The sequence below is a fragment of the Myotis yumanensis genome, unplaced genomic scaffold, assembly GCF_028538775.1.
Source record: "Myotis yumanensis isolate MYYU_CA2020_CCGP unplaced genomic scaffold, mMyoYum1.0.hap1 SCAF_10, whole genome shotgun sequence".
NCBI classification, from domain to species: domain Eukaryota; kingdom Metazoa; phylum Chordata; class Mammalia; order Chiroptera; family Vespertilionidae; genus Myotis; species Myotis yumanensis.
Window position 1 is genome coordinate 43,994,241 of NW_027223761.1, and position 16,743 is coordinate 44,010,983.

The 16,743-nt window shown below is 41.7% G+C and overlaps 1 non-coding gene and 1 pseudogene across 1 annotated transcript; both read left to right on the forward strand.

Annotated features, from left to right (window-relative positions):
- Positions 1–612: 612 nt before the first annotated feature.
- LOC139018201 (mediator of RNA polymerase II transcription subunit 22 pseudogene) lies at positions 613–1,212 on the forward strand (annotated as a pseudogene).
- A 1,108-nt stretch (positions 1,213–2,320) lies between these two features.
- Positions 2,321–2,483, forward strand: LOC139019076 (U1 spliceosomal RNA). Its single transcript, XR_011472980.1, has one exon. It is a non-coding gene; the product is annotated as a U1 spliceosomal RNA (small nuclear RNA).
- The last annotated feature ends 14,260 nt before the right edge of the window (positions 2,484–16,743 follow it).

The window sequence follows — 16,743 nt, forward strand, 5'->3', positions numbered from 1 at the left end:
CTGCTGATTTACATGCGCTATCATTTAAAAAAAAGGGGGGGGGGGGGGAATTTGCCGGAAGCCGGTCCATCCTTGCTGCTTGACACAGTCGCTGCAGGGAAGAAACATCTGCACAGCATATGTTTCAAGGGACCTGGCGTATATGGCATACTGTTCTTAATATGTTTGCTCACCTTCTTGGCTCTATGTGTTTTAACCAAGGTCACCTCTCGGAGGTTGTTTCCCCAGGTAGGGATTTTTCCCTGAAGTTAGGGAGGGAATAAAACCCCTTAACTAAATGCCAAGAGGGTAGTTAATCACTTTAACTACAAACAATCACCCTTAAGCCACATAATCTTTACTCCCTGGAATGGAGATAAGAAACGCCCTAACCTTTGGAATAGAAATTGACAGGATTAAAATCAACTGGTATAAATACAGATGTAACAAGACCATAAAAAACAGAACTTGGCTGGAGATCCTGGGCAGAACCTGGTGAGAGAACCTTGCTATGCTGATCAACTGAACCCTGTCTCCGTGTCATTCCTTCTTCGCTGACTCCGTCCACATCTTTGGGGGCCCCTGGACCTGCTGGGGTTGGACCCCAACAGCCTGCACAGACGGAGGCCCGCCATGGCCCAGAAGAGAGCCCTGCCGCAGAGCAAGGAGACGCTGCTGCAGTTCTACCACAAGCGGCTCAAGGACGACATCAAGTCAATGATGGACAACTTCACCGAGATCATCAAGACCGCCAAGATTGAGGATGAGACCCAGGTGTCCAGGGCCACCCAAGGCAAGCAGGACAATTACGAGATGCACCTTCGAGCCTTCAACATCGTCCGAGCCAGTGAGTCCCTCATGAAGCTGGTCTCCGACCTCAAGCAGTTCCTGATCCTGAACGACTTCCCGTCGGTGAACCAGGCCATAGACCAGTGCAACCAGCAGCTCCGGGCGCTGCAGGAGTGCGACCGCAAGCTCACCGCCCTGCGGGACGAGGTCTCCATCGACCTCCACCAGTTGGAGGAGGCGTACTACTCGTCCAGCTCCAATCTCCGCGAAGCTAACGATCTGCCTCTGTGGGAAGCGTACTGGAGACTGGACCTCGACACAGACGCTGCCGATGGCCTTGCGGCCCCTCTGCGGGCCTCCCTAGAGCCCAGCGCTGGCCCCCTGCAGCCCGCCGCCCCTGCCCACTCCCACGCTAGCGGGCCTGGCCCCACAGAGCATGCCTGAGCCTCTCTGCTCTCTCCACCAGCCCCCGGGATCTTAGCAACAAATTTTGGCGCCCCGCTCGGTCTTGGCTGCTGCTGGGGAGCGGCTGTGGCCTCCTTGGGAACCCCATCGGCCAGGGACAGCCCCCCCAGGAGTGTGGAGGGAGAGTAGATTTCCAGAGTGGCCCACTCTTCCTCCAGGCACCTCTGTTCACTACCTTCCGGGCTGCTGCTGGGACCTGAGCCTGCTGTTTAACGTGGGGAGGGTCGCTGGGTGGACAGTCCCGGCCAAGTCCACACCAGGCCCCTGTGCAGCCACCCTGCCGCCTCGCCCAGGGGCCCCTGCAGAGCTGGGGCTGGGGGTGTGGTTCACACAGGAGCTGGCGCGGCTCCTTCCTGGTTCTGCGGTACACATCCTGGTTGTTCATTTGTGTGCGAGATGGTTGAATAAAGACAATTTATTATTGGTAACCATTTTATGTTTCAGATACACAAGAAATAATTTTTAAAGCATAAATATGTCTCATAAAATATTTAGGACTTTACTGAAATTATTTTATTTTAATTTGAAATTCAAATATAAGTGGACATCCTTCATTTTATATGACCATCCTGTGCATGGGATGGTGGACTAATATTTATATAGTAAATTACCTGCTTGATGTATTTTTGGAAGTCCTACAGGCATCCAAACTTCATAAAATATAAATGCCCACCATTTATGCTTTTGCGCTTAAATATACTTTTTTTTTCCCCTATGTACCACCCTCTACCTATTCGTTCAAATAAAAATATTAAATCCTATCGACAAAAAAAAAAAATTCTCCCAAAGTCCTGATGACTACACTATAAATTTAAATTTGAATTAATACTAATACTTCACAGATTGTTCCAAAAAGTAGAATGTGAGGTAACACTTCCCAACTCATTCTATGAGGCCTGTATTAACTAACCTGCGACTAAAACTACACAAAGACCTCTAAAGGAAAAAAGAAAACTACAGGGCAATACCCCTTACACACATTCCTTAAGAAAATACTAGGATACCTAACCCAGCAGCATGTAAAAAGGATTATATACCATGACCAAGTAAGAGTTATCCCAAGAAGGCAAGATGTGTTATCAACATTATGCTTACAGGCAGGGGAGATACCATGGTCACAAAGGTGGTTTTTCCAGGTCCAGGCTTATGCACTGCACCCTGGATATGCTGACCCCTATGATTTCCTTAAACGTGGGAAACTTGACTGCATAATTTGTGGTAGTGGGGGACTGTGTTCGTGCTCTCCTCTGGGGGAAAAAAAGAGTTAAAATTATAAAACTCTTATAAGAAAACATAAGTGGATGGCCCTAGCCAGTTTGGCTCAGTGGATAGAGAATTGGCCTGCGGATGAAATGGTCCCAGGTTCGATTCCAGCCAAGGGCACATGCCCAGGTTGCGGGCAGGATCTCTTCCCAGTAGGGGGTGTGCAGGAGGCAGCCAATCAATGATTCTCTCATCATTGATGTTTCTCTCTCCCTTCCTCTCTGAAATCAATAAAAACATATTTTATTTTATTTTTTTAAAATATATTTTATTGATTTTTTACAGAGAGGAAGGGAGAGAGATAGAGAGTTAGAAATATCGAAGAGAGAGAAACATCGATCAGCTGCCTCCTGCACATCTCCCACTGGGGATGTGCCCGCAACCCAGGTACATGCCCTTGACCAGAATCGAACCTGGGACCTTTCAGTCCGCAGGCTGACGCTCTATCCACTGAGCCAAACCGGTTTTGGCAATAAAAACATATTTTAAAAAAGAAAACAGCCCTAACCGGTTTGGCTCAGTGGATAGAGCATTGGCCTGTGGACTCAGGGGTCCCAGGTTCGATTCTGGTCAAGGGCATGTACCATGGTTGCAGGCACATACCCAGTGGGGAGATGTGCAGGAGGCGGCTGATCGATGTTTCTCTCTCATCAATGTTTCTAACTCTCTATCCCTCTCCCTTCCTCTCTGTAAAGAATCAATAAAATATATTTTTTTTGAAAAGAAAAGAAAACATAAGTGAAAATCTTTGTGACCTTACATTAGGTCTCTTAGATATGGTCCCTCAGATATGACACAAAAGCACAAGTAATAAAAAAGGATAAAGTGGACTGCATTACAAATGAAAACTTTTATGCACCAAAATATACTATCAAGAAAGTTAAAAAATAACACTTAGAATGGGAGAAAATATTTACAAATTATAAATCTGATAGGAGTCTAGTATCCAGAATATATAAAGAACTTTCACAACTCAACAATAAAAAGAAAAGCAACCAAATGAAAAACAAACATAGGATTAAATAGACATTTCTCCAAAGAAGACATATAAATGACCAATAATCAAATGAAAAAATACTCAACATCATTCATCACTGGGAAAATACAAATCAAAACCACACGATACTACTTCAAACTCACTAGCATAGCTAATAATTAAAAACACAGAGCCCTAGCTGGTTTGACTCAGTGGATAGAGCATCGGTCTGCAAACCAAAAGGTCCCAGGTTTGATTCCAGTCAAAGGCATGTATCTCAGTTGCAGGGGCCCTGGTGGGGGACCGTGCAGGAGGCAACCAATCGATGTGTTTCTCTCACATCTATATTTCCGTCTTTCCCTCTCTCTTCCACCCTCTCTAAAAGTCAATGGAAAAATATCCTCGGGTCAGGATTAAAAATAAATAAATAAAATAAAAACAAAAAAACACACAAGTATTAAAGTAGATGTGGAGCACTTTGAACCATCAGACATTGCTGTCGGGAATACAAAACGGCGCAACCGCTTTGAAAATCAGTTTTTTTCCTCACAATGTTAAACATATGGTAGTCATATGACTCAGCAATTCCACTTCTAGGTATACACCCAAGAGAATTGAAAACATATGTCCACACAAAAATGTGTACACAAATGTTCACAGGAGCATTATTCTTGTGATGAAAATTTTTGGAAATTATAATGGTGATGGTTGTGCAATATTGTGAAAGTGGCTAATGCCATTGAATCGTGCACTTAAACTGGTTAAAATAGAAAATTTCATGTTATATACATTTTACCATAATGTTTTAAAAAGTAAAAATGAGCTAGACCTAAGACCAGGTGATTTCTAGGTAGGGTGGCTGTAAGTTCCAGAACAGTCCACATTTATGACTGTTCTGCCAATCGTAATTATTAATAGTATCCCCTTAGGCCAGTGATGGTGAACCTATGACACGCGTGTCAGAGGTGACACGCGAACTCATTTTTTTGGTTGATTTTTCTTTGTTAAATGGCATTTAAATAAAATATCAAAAAATTTCTATATGTGACATGGCACCAGAGTTAAGTTAGGATTTTCAAAATGCTGACACGCCGAGCCTAGAAAAGGTTGGCCATCACTGCTTAGGCTCTCCAAGTTGTCCTGATTTGAACAATGAATGGCATGGTCACTCTATCGCTAAGGATCTCTGATTTTCTGTGGATCTGAAACCTTAACCATGGGCGTTAGGACCATGTAAAGGTTTTGTGATGACATCACCTCCCCAAAACTAAAACCCACTGGCCTCTGCAGAATTGGAGGCAGCGCAGAGGACGTCTACCCGTCACACAAAGGCCCTGCTCCCTGGTGGCAAACCACAGTTTGCACTGAGTCCGCGACTTGGGAGGGTGCGGCTGGGGCGGTGGGAGCAAACGCCCGGCCCCACCCTCTTGCGTCCGGCCACACTTGGCATGGCCAGCGAGAGATGGGCGACCCCGACGACCAAAGTGGCTCAGCGGACCAATGGGAACAGACAAGGGGCGGGAGTTATGGGAGGAGGGGCTTGGGCCCCGAGGGCGTTGCGGGCGGCCTGGACCACGCCTGCCTTGCTGGCTGGTAGCAGCTGCCACGTAATTCCCGCTTTTGCTGGATTTTGCCCGGTTGGTGCCACCGTCAGCGCTTCCGGGTTGAACTCCAGCTGAGCTGATCAGCCCCCGCCCCCGTCAGTGCTAATCCCTCCTCCCCCTGCAAAGCCCAAGTCAAAGCTCAGTGGCTCCTCCCTCTCCTTTGAGACGACTCTACCTCCCAACTCCGAGATAAATTGGAGTGTGTCCTCACACGTTTGAACGTAAAACATTTCTTTTTGATTATAAAATATATGCATAATTTAGAAGATTGGGAAGAGCGTTAGTGTCAAAGTAAAATTAAAAAGCATTAAAATGAAAAGGAAATGAAAAATTATGTATTATCCTGTCAACCAGAAGCAATCATGATTACCTTTGGTCATTCTTTCATTTTTTTCTCTTATTTTAATACCATTGGGACAATGCTGTAAAAAAAAAAAGTTGTATTGTTTTATTACATGCTAAGTATTTTTCCTTGTCATTTTAATTTTATGCATACTATAAAGCAGCGGTTCTCAACCTGTGGGTCGCGACCTCTTTTGGGGTCGAAAGACCCTTTTACAGGGGTCGCCTAAGACCATCAGAAAACACATATATAATTACATAATTTTTTGTGATTAATAACTATGCTTTTAATTATGTTCAATTTGTAACAAAGAAATTGGGTGTCACCACAACATGAGGAACTGTATTATAGGGTCGCGGCATTAGGAAGGTTGAGAACCACTGCAAAGTATTCCATGGATGAATGTGCCATTATTTTCATTGTTTCCAATGGGCATTTAAGCACTTGGAACTTTAAGTGAATAACTCATTGGAGGTGAGGCAGATAGAGTAGGAGAGGCAGGTAAGAACTGGCTAATCCATGACTTCATCTTCCCTTTATAAAGTTGTTCCACAAGAATTACAAGATTTTAGAGCCCTTACCGACGTAACAGTCTTAGGGTTCTAGATTCTAGAGCATTACAATCTTGAGAAACTCGGAATCATACTATTTTGAGGGTGGTAAGGACTTCTGAAGAAACAAGTCCAAACTTTCACTAAATGTAGGAGTATAAACAATCAGAGCTGTCTCAAGCGTGGGCCCCTTCACATTTAGAATGTCACCTTTTACTAGCTCTAGTCAATCTCTCCCCTGTATCAAAATGACTCTAACAAGTCTTCACCAACGGGTCAAGAAATAAGTTAGGACTCCAGCCCTAACTTCTTCCTAGGTAGGAGCTTTACTAGGTATCTAAATGCTGTTTGTCCTGCACTACCATTTCTAAGTGAAAGCAGGGCAGGGAAGGGGGGATTTTATATGGATCTGTTCACTTATTTATTTGATAGGAGAGAAATAAATATTGGTCTCTTTGGGTCTCTTCCATGAAACCAATGGACTGCTCAGGGGTTTTATAATAATGATAAATTGGCCTGAATAGGAGTATCCAAATAAATGAGGTAATGTTGAGAGGTAGTAATTGGATAAAAGAGCACTGGGCTAGGAGACCAAAAACCTGGCTCTTTAAAAGGTGTGATGTTCAATGAAAGAGAATTACAGGCCAATATCCCTCATGAACATAGATGCCAAAATCCTCAACAAAATCTTAGCAAATCGGATCCAGCAGTACATCAGAAGGATCATACACCATGACCAAGTAGGATTTATCCCAGAGATGCAAGGATGGTACAACATCCGTAAATCAATAAATGTGATACATCACATAAACAAATTGAAAGAAAAAAACCACATGGTCATATCAATTGATGCAGAAAAAGCATTCGACAAAATCCAACACCCATTTTTGATAAAAACTCTCAGAAAGGTGGGAATAGAAGGATCATACCTCAACATAATAAAAGCCATATATGACAAGCCCACAGCCAACATCATACTCAATGGTCAAAAACTAACACCATTTCCCCTAAGAACAGGAACAAGACAGGGATGCCCACTCTCACCACTCCTGTTCAACATAGTACTGGAAGTATTAGCCATTGCAATTAGGCAAGAAGAAGAAATAAAAGGCATCCAAATTGGAAAAGAGGAAGTAAAACTGTCCTTATTTGCAGACGACATGATATTATACATACAAAACCCTAGAGACTCCATCAAAAAGCTACTAGACTTAATACATGAATTTGGCAATGTAGCAGGATACAAAATTAACCCCAAGAAATCTGAGGCATTTCTATACACCAATAGTGAACTTTCAGAAAGAGAGATTAGAAAAACAATCCCATTTACCATCGCACCAAGAAAATTAAGATACCTAGGAATAAACTTAACTAAAGAGGTTAAAGACCTCTACTCAGAAAACTACAGGACGTTGAAAAAAGAGATAGAGGAAGACATAAACAGATGGAAGAACATACCATGTTCTTGGATTGGTAGAATCAACATCATTAAAATGTCCATACTACCCAAAGCAATCTATAAATTCAACGCACTTCCCATTAAAATACCAATGGCCTTCTTCAAAGATCTAGAACGAACTCTCCAAAAATTCATCTGGAATAAAAAAAGACCCCGAATAGCTGCAGCGATCCTGAGAAAGAACAAAGTAGGTGGGATCTCAATGCCAGATATCAAACTGTATTACAAAGCTACTGTTCTCAAAACTGCCTGGTACTGGCACAAGAACAGACATATAGACCAGTGGAATAGAATAGAGAGTCCAGAAATTAGCCCGAACCAATATGCTCAATTAATTTTTGACAAAGGAGGCATGAACATACAATGGAGCCAAGATAGTCTCTTCAATAAATGGTGTTGGGAAAATTGGACAGATATATGCAAGAAAATGAAACTAGACCACCAACTTACACCATACACAAGAATAAACTCAAAATGGATAAAGGACTTAAATGTACGACAGGAAACCATAAAAATTCTAGAAGAATACAAAGGCAACAAAATCTCAGACTTATGCCAAAACAATTTCTTCACTGATACAGCTCCTAGGGCAGTTGAAACTAAAGAGAAACTGAACAAATGGGACTACATCAAAATAAAAAGCTTCTGCACAGCAAAAGAAACCATCAACAAAACAACAAGAAAACCCACCTCTTGGGAAAACATATTTGCCAACGTCATATCTGATAAGGGCTTAATCTCCAAAATTTATAGGGAACTCATACAACTTAACAAAAAGAAGATAAACAATCCAATCAAAAAATGGGCAAAGGATCTAAATAGACACCTTTCAAAAGAGGACATTCAGAAAGCCAAGAGACATATGAAAACATGCTCAAAGTCACTAATCATCCGAGAGATGCAAATCAAAACAACAATGAGGTATCATCTCACACCTGTCAGAATGGCCATCATCAACAAATCAACAAACGACAAGTGCTGGAGAGGATGTGGAGAAAAAGGAACACTTGTGCACTGCTGGTGGGAATGCAGACTGGTGCAGCCACTATGGAAGGCAGTATGGAGGTTCCTCAAAAAATTGGAAATGGAACTCCCATTTGACCCTGTGATCCCACTACTAGGAATATATCCCAAGAAACCAGAAACACCTATCAGAAAGGATATATGTAACCAGATGTTCATAGCAGCACAATTCACCATAGCTAAGATCTGGAAACAGCCTAAGTGCCCATCAGTAGATGAATGGATTAGAAAACTGTGGTACATCTACACGATGGAATACTATGCTGCTGTTAAAAAGAAGGAACTCCTACCATTTGCAACATCATGGATGGAACTGGAGAGCATTATGCTAAGTGAAACAAGCCAGTCAATGAAGGAAAAATACCACATGATCTCACTCATTCATGGATAATAAAGACCATTACAAACTTTTGAACAATAATAGATACAGAGGCAGAGCTGCCTCAAACTGATTGTCAAACTGCAGTGGGAAGGCCAGAGAGAGTTGGGGGGCAGGAGGGAGGGGAGTAAGAGATCAACCGAAGGACTTGTATGCATGCATATAAGCATAACTAATGGACATAAGACACTGGGGGGTAAGGGAGGGTAGGGGTTTGTCAAGGGCGGGGGGGGGAAAAAAGGACACTTATGTAATACCCTTTGTAATACTTTAAGCAAAAAAAAAAAAAAAAAAAAGGTGTGATGTTGAGCAAGCCACTTCAACTCTCTGAATCTTAATTTCCCCATCTTGTGATGAGTATTTTAAGTACTTCTTTGCTTGCTTCATAAGATCGTGTTGAAGAACAACTGGAAAAATGTTTATGAAAGTGTTTTTAGAAAAAAGACGGCACTGGTGTGTGGGAAGAGATCAACCAAAGAACTTGTATGCATACATGCATAGACACAGACAATAGGGTGGTGAAGGCCAGGGGTAGCAGTGGGCTGGAAGAGGTCAGTGGGGGGGAAAAGGGGACATATGTAATACTTTCAACAATAAAAATTTTTTAGAAGGCACTGTATTTTGTTATTATTACTGGATGGCATAAAATTTTTAAAGAGAAAGTTTTTTTTTAAAATATATTTTATTGATTTTTTACAGAGAGGAAGGGAGAGAGATAGAGAGTTAGAAACGTCGATGAGAGAGAAACATCGATCAGCTGCCTCCTGCACATCTCCTACTGGGGATGTGCACGCAACCCAGGTACATGCCCTTGGCCGGAATCGAACCTGGGACCTTTCAGTCCACAAGCCGACGCTCTATCCACTGAGCCAAACCGGTTTCGGCATGAGAAAGTTTTGCAACAAAAATATTTTTGTTTATTGACTTTAGAGAGAGGAAGGGGAAGAGAGAGAAACATCAATTTGTTGTTCTACTCATTATACATTCATTGGTTGATTCTTTTTAAAAATATCTTTTTATTGATTTCAGAGAGGAGGGGAGAGCAAGCAAGGGAGAGATAGAAACATTAATGATGAGAGAGAATCATTGATCAGCAGCCTCCTGCATGCCCCCTACTGGGGGATAAAGCCTGCAACCCTAGCATATGCCCTGACCAGGAATCTAACCGTGACCTCCTGGTTCATAGGTGACGCTCAACCACTGAGCCATGCAGGCAGGGCTGATTGATTCTTATATGTGTCCTGACCAGGGATCAGACCTACAACACTGGTGTATCAGAACCAGGGCTGTTTTGAAACTTTTAAAGAATCATAATAATTCAGATAATTGGGAGAGGAGACATGGCAAAAGCCAAGTGGTATAGTAACTTTCTTAAGTTCATATGACCACTTCTTATGCCATGATAGCATTATTAACTCAGGGTAACTTCTGTTTTACTCTGAAGAATTTGCCTCTTTGACTTGAAAAGAACCGAATTATCTCAAGCAATTTAGGGTGGAGATTTGTTGAGTTTTTCATTGTTAGGATATACTAGTACATGCTGGAAAACCATTAAATGCTGAGCAGTCCAGTTTCAGAAAGAGTTAGGATACAGGAAAGAGAGGGTGGTTCTGGATTCAAGAAGAGGCTATGGACCACAATAGAGTCAGAAGGTCTGGCTTCCTCTTATCCAGACTTAAAAAATATGTTCACTTGGATTGAGCCTTAGTTTTCTCATCTGTAAAATGGAAATAACAATAATAGAAATGTTATCTAACTGAGTTACTGTCTATTTATGGCAGAATAATGGCATCCAAGACCATGAGAGTTGAAAGGGCCTTAGAAATTATATATATATTAGAGGCCCGATGCGTGAAATTCGTGCATGGGTAGGGTCCCTAGGCCTGGCTGGTGATCAGGGCCGATGTGTGGGGCGACCAGTGGGGTGATTGGGGGACCCCGTTGGCACCCACCTTGGCTGGTCTGACGCTGCCCACTCGCTGGTCCCGCCCCCCGCTGAGGCGGCTGGCAGAGCAATGGTGGGGGGAGGCACCGGCCTGCTCTCCAGCTGGCCCCACCCCCACCTGTTGCCTCCCTCTACGGGGCCACCAGTGGGGCCTATGGGCTGGGGGCAGCTCCTGCGTTGAGCATCTGCCCCCTGGTGGTCAGTGCGACTGGTCATTCCACCGGTTATTCTGTTATTCGGACGATTTGCAAACTAGGCTTTTATTATATAGGATAAAATGGGGAGCTGATATAATTAGAGCAGAAGGCGGGAGTTCTGGATGGTAGCCTAGTCCACTTGGCCTTTGCCTTGATCTGAGACCTCCCAGTCCATCACCCTCATTGTACAGATTTCGATGCTGAGGAGAAGAAGTGACTTGCTCCAGCTCATTCAAGTCACGTAACAGTAGTGGTAGGACTTGAGCCCAAATTTCTTAAGCTCCAGTGTGGTGTTCTTTCCCTGAATATAAGCTGCTTCCTAAAACATAATAAGAATGTGTATAAAAAGCTGAAATTGTAAGGAGTAAAAGTAGTAAGATTCAAAAGGATAAGTAGGTAATGGACATGATCAGGCAATTCACAAAAGAAATACAATTGGATAACAAAATATGGGGAAAGGTTCAATCAACAGAAAATGAAAAAGAAAACTGAAACTTATAAACTACCAAATTTGCAAATATTTTTGAAATGCAATTTTTTACTTGCCAAATGTGGAAATTTTCAAATATATTAAAATTCAATTATTATGAAGGTGTGGTAAAACAAGAAACAAGTAAATATAGCTATTCAGCAAAATATGCCAATAGCCTCAAAATTAATCTACATAGAACTAATTTTACTTCTCATGATAGCTATCATAAGAAAGTAATATTAACATGAAAATTTAGTATAATCTGTAATATTGAAAGTAAAAAACTTAGGATCCAATGGTACATCTTTATAATATAATATTGTGCAGCTATAAAATGATATTTGCAATGCATTTTAATAAACTAGGGAATAGTTTATATCAGAATATATTGGAAACAAAAATGTCTCTAAAATTGGAAGCAGTCTATATTGAAACTATTTTTAAAATATTATTTTTAAAAGGAGAAATACAATGAAATGTTAATATCCTGATTGTCTTCGGCTGGTGTGGATTTTTTGTTTTGTTTTATTTTACTTTTCAGTCTTTTCCATATTTTTACAGTATATTTTTCTTTTTTCTTTTTTTAAAGGAAGGCTCTCAGAGACTCAAATAGGAGCTTATCATGAGAACCATTTGATTAGCAAACCTTGGTGGCAAAGTGTTAGTGTTTTTTGTCAAGTCCAATGTTCGTCCACAAATATTTCTGGTGCCTCCTCTATGTCCATGCTATAAAGATGCTGAGAGAAACACAATGCTGAATCAGACAAGGATTCTAAAATCAAGGAGCATGACCTGGTGATCAGAGAAACACATCTGCAAATAACTGTAATACAAATGAAAAGTCCAGAAGGGAGGTGTAGGAAAAGATGGTGAACAGAGTTATCAGTGGAGAAGCAAAGGGTATATACGTAGGAGTGGCTGGAGTGGTAAATTGGAGATAAATCGTAAGAGCTATGAATGCCAAGATAAGAAGTGTTGTTAAATTGGAGGGCCGTATGTAGCTATTGAAGGTTTTGCTTTGTTTTTATCTATTTTGGTTTCATTTATTTGTTTGTTTGTATTTTTAAATCCTCACTCAAGGTTATTTTTTCCCATTGATTTTTAGAGAGAGTGGAAGAGGAAGGGAGAGACAGAGAGAAACACTGATGTGAGAAAGACACAATGATTGGTTGCCTCCCACCTGCTCCCGACCAGGGCTGGGAGCCTGCAACTGAGGTATGTGCCCTGGACCGGAATCGAAGCCAGGACCCTTCAGTCCACAGGCCCACTCTATCCACTGAGCAAAACTGGCTAGGGCTTTATTTATTTATTTGTTGTTGTTGATCTATTTTGGTTTTAAATCATGATCTTCATGATATGAGCTTTAGGAAGGCTACCTTTGGAAATAAACTAGAATATGAATGAGACTAAAGGCTGGTAAATGAATTAGAAGCCGGTTCAGATGAGAGACAGTGAAAGTGGACGTTGGGAAGTAGATGTGAAGGTAAAGAGGAGGAGGCATTCGCCCAGCCGGCGTGGCTCAGTGGTTGAGCATCGACCCATTGAACCAGGAGCTCACAGTTGGATTCTCGGTCAGGGTATATGCCTGGGTTGCAGGATCAGTCCCCAGTGTGGGGCATGCAGGAGGCAGTGGATCAATGATTCTCTCTCATCATTGATGTTCCTATCTTCCTTTCTCTCTGAAATCAACAAAAATATTTTTTTTAAAAAAGAGGAGGAGGTATTCAAATAAAGACAGTGAGGATAGTTGAAAATGAAGGTTAGAAGCTCCTATTTCAGTAGGTCAAGGAGGTATTACTATTTTCTGAGGAATTTATTTCAAAATTGGCCTCCCCATCATGATTTTGTAAAATCTGCACCTGTGCCTCCTAATCTCAGACTGCCAGGCAGGAGAACCACACTGGTTTGTTAGAGTGAAATTAAGGAATTTCTGTTTCTATTTTTTAAAATATGTTTTTATTAATTTTTAGAGAGAGAGGAAGGGTGAGGGATAGAGAGATAGAAACATCAATGAGAGAGAAACATCCATCAGCTGCTTCCTGCCCTCCTGCACACCCCTTACCGGGGGTCGAGTCTGCCCTGACTGGAAATCAACAGCGACCTTTTGGTTCATGGGTTGACTCTCACACTGGTCAGGCTCTGTCTCTATTTTTCAGCACACTTGTGATATCTGGGGCTTGGGCAGCAACAACTACAAAGGATTCTTCCTAGTTCCTTAGAGAAGTTTTTCTTATGTTGAGTCATGCTGTAAGCTATGAAAGATGGTGTAAGGGATTAAAGGAATGAGAATAAGGGGGGCGGAGGGATAGCCTCTTAGGTGTCCAAGGGTTGTTGCCCTTATGCTGAAGGATCTTTGTGCAGTAGGTCTTCTCCCAGTAACCTGAACATGGGTTCTGGGCTTCCAGAAAGATTCTCAGCTGAGTTGTACACCTTGCTGCTTGGTGAGTGGTTCTGGGTACAATTTCTCCCTCCCTCCTTACAGGCTTCTATGATCTCACTAACCACTTGAGCTTTCCTCTTGCAGCCTCTTTCATCATCCTTTCTCCTTCTCTCCAGGGCTAGGTAATCCCCACTCACTTAGGCCATCCTTGCACAAGCAGAAAACTCCTGGTAAAGTCTGGGGAGTCAGCGCCATCCCTTTCTGACTTTTCCTAGGTCACCAGCTCTCTCCCACCCATGGCCTTGTATCATTTTTTTCTTTTAAGTATGGTTTTCTTTGTACTAAAACCATACAAAAAAAAAGCAGAAAAGTCCTACTGAAGCTAAAATAGTTTTCAATTGGTGTTAGCTTAATGCATATATTTCACTTAAGCCAGAAATGAGAGCTATTGTGCCACCCTTGGGAAACTCTTTATAATAGGCGTCATAGAAGTATTACTTTAAAGGAAGTTTAACTTGAGATCAAACATATTCCTTTAAAGGGCCTCCCTTTATTCTCTCTTGTTCCCTAAGGCTTTCTCTGATGTGGTTGTGCAGAGGACCGAAGCAGGTGTTTTTTTAAAAGAGGTTTTAAAGAAGGCTGGCTTGTAAAAATAAAACCAGAAAGGCAGAGTTCCTCCATGCTTTTATTTGTGGTGGAGGATCTTGGAAAATTCAAAATCCATAATAACATCTAGGAACTTTTATATATTCACTCATTCATTATTTCATTCAACATTTATTGGCGTTTCATTATGTTCTATGACCTGTGCCAAATGCTGGGGATACAAAGAAAAGGGAAGAATACTCCCTTAAGAATACCAGCTTTAAAAAAAAAAAAAGAATACCAGCTTCTGGTCAAACCTCAGAGGGAAGACGGGGAGAGTGGGGTGGTGGGTAAGAGATCAACCAAAGGACTTGTATGCATGCATATAAGCAGAACCAATGGACACAGACAATGGTGGCGGGGGGGTGGTGGGGGGGGAAGGCCTGAGCTGGGGGGCGGGGGTGGTCTGGGAGAGGTCAAAGGGGGGAAAAGGAGACATATGTTATACTTTTAAAAAATATATATTTTATTGATTTTTACAGAGAGGAAGGGAGAGGGATAAAGAGTCAGAAACATCGATGAGACAGAAACATCGATCAGCTGCCTCCTGCACACTCCCCACTGGGGATGTGCCCACAACCAAGGTACATGCCCTTGACCGGAATTGAACCTGGGACCCTTGAGTCCACAGGCCGACGCTCTATCCACTGAGCCAAACCGGTTAGGGCCATATATAATACTTTTAAAAATAAAAAATTGAAATATATTAAAAAATAAAGTAGAAAAATAAATTATTTTAAAAAGAATACCAGTTTCTGTACAAAGATGAATGAACAAAGATTGGGAGACATCTGTCTGGAGGTGGAGGAGAAATTTACAGATTGAAGAAGAAGCTGGTGTTTCAGTGCATTTAGCTACCATTCTTACCTAGGAAAGGCTGATTTCATTGTCAGTTCCTCAGTAAAGTTGCTTATGACCCAAATTTGTGTGTGCTGTTGTAAGTGCCAATTCACAGAATGTTGGTTTGAGGCTTAGAGTTGGCAATGGAAGGATCTCAAGAGCTTCTAACTTGTTTTTGGTGTTATTGACCATTAAAAGGAACCTCCAGAGCTAAAAATCTATTGTGTTGCCCAGTATTTGTTATGTACCAGTTGTTTAAGCTTAGGCAAGCCATCTATCTTCTTCCCTTCAACTACAAAGGGAGAAAACCAGTTCGGGCAAATATATACATTTTTTTTAAAAAAAAGTGGCTCATAGAGATTAGTAGGGAGACCAAGTCATAAACAGTTATAAAGCAATGGAGATTTCTAATCACAGAGATACAAAAACTCTGTGTATGAAGGGAGTACCTGGTCACATAAAGGGAGTATCAAGTGGGAAAAAAAGGTGAACAGCAAATGAAATAACAAATATGCAGTTATTTTTATTGTTGCTTTTATTATTATTATTATTATTATTGCTACTGCTGCTGTTTTTGTTATTATTGTTGTTCTTAGCAAGGTGTAAAAACTGGTAAACATGAATGGGGCTTCAGTGATAGGGAGCTTGCTTTGTTGTCAGAAACCCTGTCAAGATTTTTTATCCTATTGTTTTATCAATCCTTCTTATGCTTAAATTCCAAAGAGCTACAAAAGGCTATGTAGGTAAATTGAGGCAGAGTTGCTAAGAGACCATCTAAAGAGGTAAATTCACAGTTAAGTACCTAGCATAATGCATGCCCATAGTAGTCCCTCTAAAGAATAGTTATTATCAACTATTACTATTTTTTTGAGAGGGAGAAAGAAACATTGATTTTATTGTTCCACTTATTTATGCATTCACTGGTTGATTGTTGTGTCCTGACGGGGATCGAACCAGCAACCTTGGCATATCGGCACATTGCTCTAACCAACTGAGGTACCCCTCCAGGGCTACAAGGCAAGTGAATGTCAGAAAAGCTTACTTAGAATTAATCAGCTTTTATTTATTTATTTATTTATGGGGGCGGGTAATCAGTTTTTAAACCGAGGTTAGAAGTCTGCTCTCCATGCATGTCCTGTGCTAGGCGCCTGAATGAATTAATCAGACGGGATCTCAGTCCTTGAGTTTTGCTAGGCGCCTGAATGAATTAATCAGACGGGATCTCAGTCCTTGAGAAACTCAGAATCAAATATGGGAAAGAGACGGAAGCAATATATAGTATGGCAGACAAAACAGAATTGTGTGCCACGTATCTAGGCGACGAGGGATAGCGATCAATTCTGCCTGGAGAAAGCAGTGAAGGTGATACTTGAGCTGCAGGGAGGGCGGAGTCTGCAGAAGATTTCTGGACATCGAGTCTCAGAAGCTGCCGG